Genomic DNA, 10,336 nt, shown 5'->3' with positions numbered 1-10,336 from the left:
AATTGAATATCACGAAGCCTCACACTTCGCGGACTCGTCTCGCCCGCCGAGGTTATAAATAACCTCCACAAACAAACCCGGCAGAGACACGCCAGTCCTCGTCGACAGACCGACTCGGTCGGCTAGATTTCGATCGCCGATAGAGTCGGTTTGTCGGCACCCTGCTACGGGCCGCCATTAGGCTAAGCCCGTGCTCCCCCGCGCAGGGAGGGAGCATTGTTGCCTTCTTCGGACAAGGGCCCGTTCCCCTAGTGATACTAGGGGTAAATCTTTAACAACAACAACAACAACAACATAACCCCGGCAGTGGAACGCCAGCACTCCTCGGGCGAGCAGCCGGGTGGCCCTTCTACGGAGGCGAGGTGGACTGGTGGGGTTATCCTCGCTTTGGGCCACCTCTCCGCGGTCAAGTCGACCAGTCGGCTGCTCGCACGAGTACCGCTACGGGTGTCTGCTGGGCGCCTGCCCAGATAGCCCGTGCCTCCGTCGCTGCTCGCCGGCTGTTACCCGTAGCTGTGGCTGTGGCGGCGGCGGAGGCGTCCCTACACCCGCCGCACGCCAGCGGCGGGTTCCCCCCTGCGACGGGCCGTCGTTTGACAAAGGCCCGTTCCCCTAGGGGGTAAATCCCCAAGAAGAACTAACCCCGGCAGTCTCATCCGAGGTAGCTCACTTCCCCCGAGGACACAAGGACTCTTCAACTTATCGTGAGCTAACCAGGGTTTACCACGGGGTCTGACACACACATTTACACACACATACCCATTCTCGCTTGCATATATATTTGTATTCCTTATGTGTAATTCTTAACTCTAAACTAAAACACCTTGGTGAACTAATATTTCGTTCCACATTTGTAATTCTTGTTTGGTTCCTCAAAGATAATTTTCATACTTAGTTCCTTATGTGTAATTGTAACTATAACTAATCACCTCAGGGAACCAAACCACTTATTCTTGTCATTGCCTATTTTGTCATATGTTCTAATTAATTGTCTTATTAGGTTAAGTTTTAATAATAAGTGAAATTGTACCATTTGCTTTCACTTCACCTTACAATTATGTTATGTCCCAGTTAGCTATCTTTTCAACACAAATCACCCCCTAGACGTCAGTTAACTGTATTCATAACACCTTCCTTACCCATCTCTCCCTTTGCCTTCCCTTCCTTTCCCTCCCCTAAGCCATCCCTTCCTTCCCTTCCCTTCCCCTCCTTGCTCTTCCCTTTCCTTCCCTACCCCTCCCTTCCCCACCTTACCCTTCCCTTCCCTTCCTATCCCTTCCTTGTCCTTCCCTTCCCTACCCTTCCCTTCCCATCCCTTCCTTGCCCTTCCCTTCCCGTCCCTTCCCTTCCTTACCCTTCTCTTCCCTACCCTTCTCTTCCTTTCACTTCCCTTCCCTTCCCTTCCTTAGGGTTTGGGTTTTCCCGTCTTTCTTTCTCTCTGATTTATCCTCCTCCATCTCCTCCTTCTCTTCTGTCTCCTCCTCCTCCTCCTCCTCTATTTTCTGATTATTTCTCTCTCTCTCTCTCTCTCTCTCTCTCTCTCTCTCTCTCTCTCTCTCTCTCTCGTCCATAATTTATTTCCTTATTATTATTTAGGTGTCTCACGTTCAGAAGACTTTTTTTTTCGTTATTTCACGTTCGTAATACATTTTCCTATTGTTTACAGCACACTGAGGACCCTGTTGGTGTTGGTGTTGTTCCCTATTTTTATACTTTTGTTTTCCTATTTTTTTCTTGTTTTGTTGTTATTTATTGTTTTTTTCTTAGTTTTGTTATGTTATTTATTGTTTTTTTCTTGTTATTTTTTTTGTTATTAGTTTTTTTTTTATTTATTGTTTTTTTATTTATTTATTTATTTATTTATTTATTTATTATTTTTTTTCTTATTTTGTTATGTTATTTTTTTTTCTTGTTTTGTTATGTTATTTATTGTTTTTTTTCTTGTTTGTTATTTATTGTTGTTTTTTGTTATTGTTTTTTGTTATTATTTATTGTTTTTTTTGTTATTGTTTTTCTGTTATTTATTTATTTTTTTGTTATTTATTGTTATTTTTTGTTTTTTGTAATTTGTTTTTTATCGTTTTTTTTTTTTGTCTTTTTTTTGTTATTTGTTGTTGTTTTTTTGTTATTTTTTTTTTTTTCGTTATCTGGCGTGCGTAATGCTTCTTGTTTTAACTCTCCCTATTTGCCTTATCACTCTACACAGTCACACTAATGCTGTCTCCCACCCTGCCTATTGTAACTCTCCCTATTTGCCTTATCACTCTACACAGTCACACTAATGCTGTCTCCCACCCTGCCTATTGTAACTCTCCCTATTTGCCTTATCACTCTACACAGTCACACTAATGCTGTCTCCCACCCTGCCTATTGCAACTCTCCCTATTTGCCTTATCACTCTACACAGTCACACTAATGCTGTCTCCCACCCTGCCTATTGCAACTCTCCCTATTTGCCTTATCACTCTACACAGTCACACTAATGCTGTCTCCCACCCTGCCTATTGCAACTCTCCCTATTTGCCTTATCACTCTACACAGTCACACTAATGCTGTCTCCCACCCTGTCTATTGCAACTCTCCCTATTTGCCTTATCACTCTACACAGTCACACTAATGCTGTCTCCCACCCTGTCTATTACAACTCTCCCTATTTGCCTTGCTGGAAGTGAGCGAACACATGCTAGATTTATCATACGTCCTGTTTATCAGTATTAAACACACACACACACACACACACACACACACACACACACACACACACACACACACACACTAACGCCTCTCCATTTTCTGCGTCTTACAATTTTCCTTATTTGTCACTGTGGAAGTCAGCGAGCACATGCTATATTTATCACACACTTGCCTAACAGCGGGTTTTCCACGCTTTCAGACACAAGCAGGCAGTCATTATCATCCTGAAAGCGGGGACGACATCCGTTTACGACACTTTTATCTACTTGAAGCATAAGAAAGCTGAGATAAATGAACACGTGTCTGGGGAAGGCAGGAAAGATAGTTGAGAGAGAGAGAGAGAGAGAGAGAGAGAGAGAGAGAGAGAGAGAGAGAGAGAGAGAGAGAGAGAGAGAGAGAGAGAGAGAATTAAGGATGTAGTAAAAAAAATAAAAGAAAGGCCTTAGAACGCAAGAAAATATAAAAGAAAGCACGAAAGAGCGAGAGAAGAAGAAGAAGAAGAAGAAGAGAGAGAGAGAGAGAGAGAGAGAGAGAGAGAGAGATTGACAGGAAGGGGATCGATCCAGCTGAACTATTCTTGGTAGTGACGGAAGTGGCTCTGATAATCCTTAATGCGCAGTTCGTTTACTGATAACTTTTTTTCCTTCAATTGTTGACAGCTCGAAACACTTACCATTGTTGTTGTTGTTGCGTCACTACACATCCCCTCCTGCTGCGACCACAGACAGACAGAGAGAGAGACAGAGAGAGAGAGAGAGAGAGAGAGAGAGAGAGAGAGAGAGAGAGAGAGAGAGAGAGAGAGAGAGAGAGAGAGAGAGAGAGAGAGAGAGAGAGAGAGAGAGAGAGAGAGAGAGTGGCGATGGGAAACAATGAGAAAGAGAAGAAAGGGGAGGAAACATAAGAAACAAAAGAGGGAAGAAAGGAAAAGGGCATGGACAAAGGGGGACACGAGAGGGAGACTAGACAGGAGGTAAAGAAAGTAAGAGGGAGAAGGGAGGGAGAATATGTAGGTACTCTCCTCCAAGGCATCGTGAAGGAGGAGGAGGGAGGAGGGAAGGAAGGAAGGAAAGAGAGGGGAAAGGAAAGAAGAATAGAACGGCAAGGAAAAGTTAGAAGGAAAAAGAAGACGGGAGAGATATCAGTAATAGTAGTAAGAGAAGGAAGGAAGGAAGGAAGGAAGGAAGGAAAAAGAAGAGGGGAGATATATCAGTATTAGTACTAAGAGAAAGAAGGAAGGAAGGAAGGAAAAGGAAGAGGGGAGAGATATCAGTATTAGTAGTAAGAGAAGGAAGGAAGGAAGGAAGGAAAAAGAAGAGGGGAGAGATATCAGTATTAGTAGTAAGAGAAGGAAGGAAGGAAGGAAGGAAAAAGAAGAGGGGAGAGATATCAGTATTAGTAGTAAGAGAAGGAAGGAAGGAAGGAAAAAGAAGAGGGGAGAGATATAAGTATTAGTAGTAAGAGATGGAAGGAAGGAAGGAAGGAAAAAGAAGAGGGGAGAGATATCAGTATTAGTACTAAGAGAAGGAAGGAAAGAAGGAAAGAAGGAAGGAAAAAGAAGAACAGAATGGCAGGGAAAAAGGAAGAGGTTTGAAATGAGAAAATAAAATAAGAAGATTAGTAAATAGCACTAGGAGGAGGAGGAGAAAGAAGGAGAGAGAGAGAGAGAGAGAGAGAGAGAGAGAGAGATTACTAACAGCAGACAGAGGAGGAGGAGGAGGAGAGAATAGATCAAGCTGTCATATGGTCGGAAATCCTGCATCTTTTTATAATGAATCTGAACCTTTATAACAGGGTAAGAGCTCCCCGTTCCTCCTCCTCCTCCTCCTTCTCCTCCTCCCCCTCCTCCTCCTCCTCCTCCTCCTCCTCCTTCTCCTGCTCCTTCCTTCATCTGTTTTTTCTACTGAATCGTAAATGTTTTTAGAGTCATTTTGTATTTTCTTTTTTTAATTTTCCGTTGTTTAATCGCGGTGTTTTTTGTTCATCTGTTTTTCTAGTGTTTTTTATGTTTTCTGTTTTTTTTCTTTTATCGCGATGTTTTTTGTTTATCTGTTTTTTTTTGTGTTTTTTTCTGTTTTCTGTTTTTTTTCTTTTATCGCGATGTTTTTTGTTTATCTGTTTTTTTAGTGTTTTTTCTGTTTTCTGTTTTTTATCGCGATGTTTTTTGTTCATTGTTTCTTTTGCGTTTTTTTGTTTTGTTTTGTTTTCTTTTTCTACGGTGTTTTTTCCTCATCTGTTTTTTTTTTCTCTTTTTCATAGCGTTTTTTTCTGTTTTTCTGTTTTTTTTCTGTTTTATCGCGGTGTTTTTGAGTCAGTTTGTTTTTCTTTTTTAGTGCGGTGTTTTTCTCTTTCTTTTTTCCAATTTTGTTTCTCTATTTCATCTCGGCGTTTTTTTTCCTTTCTTTTTATCTTTGAGCGGTGTTTTTTTTGTTTCTGTTTTCTGTTTTTTTCTTTATTTCTTCTCGGTGTTTTTTCTTCTTTCATTTATGTTTTTTTTTCTTTTTAGCGCGGTGTTTTTCTGTTTCCGTTTTTCTGATCTCAGCATTTTTTTCTTCTTTCATTTTTCTTTTTTTCTTTTTTAGCGCGGTGTTTTTCTGTTTGTTTTCCGTTTTTTTCTCTATTCTCGGTGTTTTTTTCTTTCATTTTTCTTTTTTAGCGTGGTGTTTTTGTTTGTTTTCAGTTTTTTTCTCTATTCTCGGTGTTTTTTTCTTCTTTAATTTTTCTTTTTTTAGCGCGGTGTTTTTCTGTTTGTTTTCCGTTTTTTTCTCTATTCTCGGTGTTTTTTTTTCTTCTTTCATTTTTCTTTTTTTAGCGCGGTGTTTTTCTGTTTGTTTTCCGTTTTTTTCTCTATTATCAGTGTTTTTTTTCTTCTTTCATTTTTTTTTTAGCGCGGTGTTTTTCTGTTTTTTTTAGCGCGGTGTTTTTCTGTTTTTTTTTAGCACGGTGTTTTTGTGTTTTTCTTTGTTTTCTGTTTTTTTTTCTCTATTTCTTCTCGTCAGTTGTTTCCTTCTTTCTCTTTTTCTTTTTTTAGTGCGCTGTTTTTCTGTTTGTTTTCTGTTTTTTCTAATTCTTGTCTTTTTTTTAGCGGTGTATTTTGTTTTTGCTTGTTTTTTTTTTAGCGCGGTGTTTTTCTGTTTGTTTAGTTTTTTTCTCTTTCTTCTCGGCCATTTTTTCGAGCGGTGTTTTTCTGTTTGTTTTGTTTTTTTCTCTTTCTTCTCGGCCATTTTTTTGAGCGGTGTTTTTCTGTTTTTTTTTTCTTTCTTCTCGGCCATTTTTTTGAGCGGTGTTTTTCTGTTTTTTTTTTTTTTTCTCTTTCTTCTCGGCCATTTTTTTGAGCGGTGTTTTTCTGTTTTGTTTTTTTTCTCTATTTCTTCTCGGCCATTTTTTTGAGCGGTGTTTTTCTGTTTTTTTTTCTCTTCTCGGCCATTTTTTGAGCGGTGTTTTTCTGTTTGTTTTGTTTTTTTCTCCTTCTCGGCCATTTTTTTGAGCGGTGTTTTTCTGTTTGTTTTCTGTTTTTTCTCTTTCTTCTCGGCCATTTTTTTTGAGCGGTGTTTTTCTGTTTGTTTCCTGTTTTTTCTTTTCTCTATTTCATCTCAGTGTTTTTTTCTTTTTTCTTTTTTAGCGCGGTGTTTTCTGTTTCTGTTTTCTGTTTTTCTCTGTATGTCATCTAGGCCGTTTTTTCGTCCTTTTTTTTTTTTTCTTTTTTTAGCGCGGTGTTTTTGTTTGTTTTCTGTTTTTTTTTCTCTGTTTCCTTTTGGTGTTTTCTTTTTCTTGTTTCTTTTTTCTGTTGTTTTTGTCTTTTTTTAGTGCAGTGTTTTACTCTTTGTTTTCTGTTGTTGTTTTTCTCTATTTCTTCTTGGCGTTTCTTTTTTTTTGAGCGTTTTTTTTTTTTGCTTCTGTTTTTTTTCTTTTTTTAGCGCTGTGTTTTTTTGCTTTTTGTTTTAACGCGTTTTTTTTAACGTTATTCCCATTTATACAATTTATTTTGGTGTGCCAGAGAGAGAGAGAGAGAGAGAGAGAGAGAGAGAGAGAGAGAGAGAGAGACGCTTTCCCTCAGTCCTCCGTGGGTCCATATACGTCGATTCTAATTATTTTAAAACTTATTATACTGGAATTAGGAGACATGCAGCTCAGAATAATGTCGTCACCTTCGATCTTTCTTTCGGCCACCTCTTTTGATTCTTTTTTGGGAACAGCGAGTAGCGGGCTTTTTTTTGTATTATTGTTTTCTTCTTGTGTGCCCTTGAGCTGCCTCCTTTGTTGTAAAAAAAAAAAAAAAAAAAAAACCGCCCGTCATTGTTTTCTACTGTTCAGGAAATCGCAAAAGAACTAATTATTTCATTTGGCTCAAGATTTTGACAGAAATGAAAAGGCCAAATCTGGAACACTCAAACCCCGAATGACGAAGGCAGAAGAAAAAGAAAAGAAAAATGGAAGACGAAAAAACACCGCACTGAAAAAATAAGAAACGACAGAAAACACCGCGCAAAAATAAAGAAAACACGAAAAAACACCGCGCTAAAAAAGAAAAAAAAGAAAAGGCAGAAAAACACCGCGCCAAAAAAGAAAAAAAAGAAAAGACAGAAAAACACCGCGCTAAAAAAGAAATAAAAAAAGACAGAAACACCGCGCTAAAAAAGATAAAAAAAGAAGACAGAAAAACATCGCGCTAAAAAAGAAAAAAAGAAAAAAACACCGCGCTAAAAAAGAAAAAAAAGACAAAAACACCGCGCTAAAAAAGAAAAAAAAGACAGAAAAACACCGCGCTAAAAAAGAAAAAAAAAGACAGAAAAACACTGCGCAAAAAAAAAGACAGAAAAACACCGCGCTAAAAAAGAAAAAAAAAGACAGAAAAACAAAAAAAAAGAGATAAAAAAGACATAAAAACACCGCAATGAAAAAAAAGAAAAGAAAAAAACACCGCGCTAAAAAACAAATAAAAAAAAGACAAAAACACCGCGCCAAAAAGAAAAAAAAAAAAGACAGAAAAACACCGCGCTAAAAAAGAAAAAAAAAAAAGAAAAAGACATAAAAACACCGCGCTAAAAAAAAAAGAAAAATACAGAAAAACACCGCGCTAAAAAGGAAAGACTGAAAAACACCGCGCTAAACAAGAAAAAAAAAGAAAAAAACACCACGCTAAAAAAGAAAAGACAGAAAAACACCGCGCTAGAAAAGAAAAAAAAAAAGACAAAAACACCGCGCTAAAAAAGAAAAAGAAAAAGAAAAGAAGACAAAACACCGCTAAAAAAAAAAAGAGAAAAAACACCGCTAAAAAAGACAGAAAAACACCGCGCCAAAAAAGAAAACATAAGAAAAGACAGAAAAACACCGCGCTAAAAAAGAAAAAAAGAAGACAGAAAAACACCGCGCTAAAAAAAAAGAAAAGACAGAAAAACACCGTGCTAAAAAAGTAAAAAAAAGAAAACAAACATAAAACACTGCGCTAAAAAAATGGGCGTCACGTGATGAAAAATTGATGTAGACATTAACCTGGAAATCTGTGAAAAATGACTTAGGCAATTATTTTATGAGGGTGACGATATTCATACTACTGTACACAATCCTTAAAACTGAATACTTAAGTGCTAGAATGTCCTGCACTAGCTAAGGGTGCCAGGGTGTCAAACTCACGGCCCACGTCACAAATTTGGCCCCTGGGATGGTCGTGAGTGGCCCGCGATATTCCCTGATTAACCTGTTTCGTTCCTCTTAACCCATCTGCTGCGATTGCCACGGATTTGTCTTTCAGTGGTAGCCTGGTAACATATAGTCCCAGGTCTTTCTCTGCCTCTGTGGTGGATAGTGGAGTGTTTCCCATGTGGTATTGGTGTGCTGGATATCCTCTCCCATGGTGCAGGACTTTACATTTTTCTTCATTGAATTGTAGCTGCCACCTGTTGTTCCATTCCTGTAGCTTGGTGAGGTCTGACTGTAGGAAATCCGCAGTCAAGGGGTTAACTCTTTTTAGGAACAGTGAGTAGCGGGCTTTTTTTTCTTCATTATTGTTTCCTTTTTTTTATGCCCTTGAACTGTCTCCTTTGCTGTAAAAAAAAGGGTCCACAGGTGAAGGAGTGACTGGCGGAGGGAACGGGACAAAGGTTGTGAGTCACTGTTTCTAGCAATTTTTCAAGTATTTTCTTTCCTTTTCTTCCTGCCATTTTCTGTGACTCAGCGCGTAGAAAAGAAGAAAGCACTATTCGCTTCATCATATCTGCACGGGAAGGAGATTACGACAACCGCCTTCACTCAGTCCTATGTAATCTTCTCTCCGTGGTATACTGAGTAATTAATAATCCCGAGGGGGGAGTCGAAAATCTAAATGAAGTTCACTTTGGTTGGTGATTTTTTTTTTTTTGCACTCTTTTCTAAATAATACAATGGTCATTTGTTTTTTCCTTCTATGTTTTCTTTTTCTTTCTTTTTGTGCTCTAATCCGTCTCCATTCCCTGAAAACTCACACACACACACACACACACACACACACACACACACACACACACACACACACACACACACACACACACACACACACACAAACACACAGAGCCTTTAATCAATCCAGTTTAATCTTTTTTCCGCGATATCCTGGAGCCCCTACTATCTCTAAGTTCATATAACCCAATGTTCCCTGGAATCGAACACAAGACCACGTTCTTTTGGCCCTAAAGTTCGTTTGATGCAGCATGTGATCGTCTACGTTCATATAATCAAATATTTCCTACAATCGAGCTCAAAGAAGGAGAGTTGCAACACGTTCACTTAACCCTCTACGTTCATTTGATCCAATATTTGATCCTTTACGTTCATGTCACCCAAAGTTGACAAGAACCGACCCCGAGGAAGATAAGAAGAGGAAGTCACGTTCATTTTTAAGCCAGCACAATCTCCCTTCTGGCGCTTTCTCATCTTCATTCCATTAAAAAAAAGCACAAGAGGGGAGTCTATATCAAGCTGACTTTTTTTTTCTATAATGGGATTTTTTTGTTTTTGTTTAGCGCACTTCTTGGAAACATCATTTACTGGAACGTACTTTAACTTTTCTTTTATTCTTTTTCCTTCTTTCTCTTTGTTCTCTAATCTGTCTCCTTTTCCTGTACACACACACACACACACACACACACACACACACACACACACACACACACACACACACACCAGACGACTCTTGCCCTTTTATCGTTTTTTTCTTCTGTTTTTCTGTTTCTTTTTTTGTTTTGTTTTTTCTATAATGGGAATAGTTTTTTTTGTTCAGCGCACTTCTTGGAAACATCATTTACTGGTACTTTTCTTCCATTTTTTCTCCTTCTTTCTCTTTCTTTTCTAATCCGTCTCCTTTTCCAGTACACACACACAAACACACACACGCACACACACACAGAACAGACGAATCTCACCCTTATTGTCACATAATATCCGCAGTCGCTTCCTGTGATTCTCCTACGACTATTTTTACCCCGGTGTTCACGCGTCATGCCCCCCACTCTACAAACTCTCCGGACATCGCTGAGTAAAACTTTGGGGCATAATCTAAGACATGTTGGCCTTTCGTAGGAGTTTGGGGCATTTCCAGGGGTAGTTTTATGGCCCTTCCAGTAGTTTGAGCCTTCTTCTATGCCATGAACCTGGAAAAACACTCATTAGA

At 38.9% G+C, this 10,336-nt stretch overlaps 1 protein-coding gene across 1 annotated transcript in view; it reads left to right on the top strand.

Annotated features, from left to right (window-relative positions):
• The first annotated feature begins 315 nt into the window (after nt 1–315).
• Nucleotides 316–10,336, top strand: part of LOC126996671 (uncharacterized) — an 80,925-nt gene continuing 70,904 nt past the window's right edge. Inside the window, exon 1 of the transcript XR_007751362.1 lies at nt 316–704. The gene's annotated coding sequence lies outside the window, so the exon portion shown is untranslated. The remainder of the gene's footprint in view (nt 705–10,336) is intronic.

Source organism: Eriocheir sinensis, chromosome 1 (genome assembly GCF_024679095.1).
Source record: "Eriocheir sinensis breed Jianghai 21 chromosome 1, ASM2467909v1, whole genome shotgun sequence".
Lineage (NCBI taxonomy): Eukaryota > Metazoa > Arthropoda > Malacostraca > Decapoda > Varunidae > Eriocheir > Eriocheir sinensis.
The sequence above is the reverse complement of the archived record's forward strand: the minus strand, read 5'-3'. Positions and strand labels throughout refer to the sequence as shown.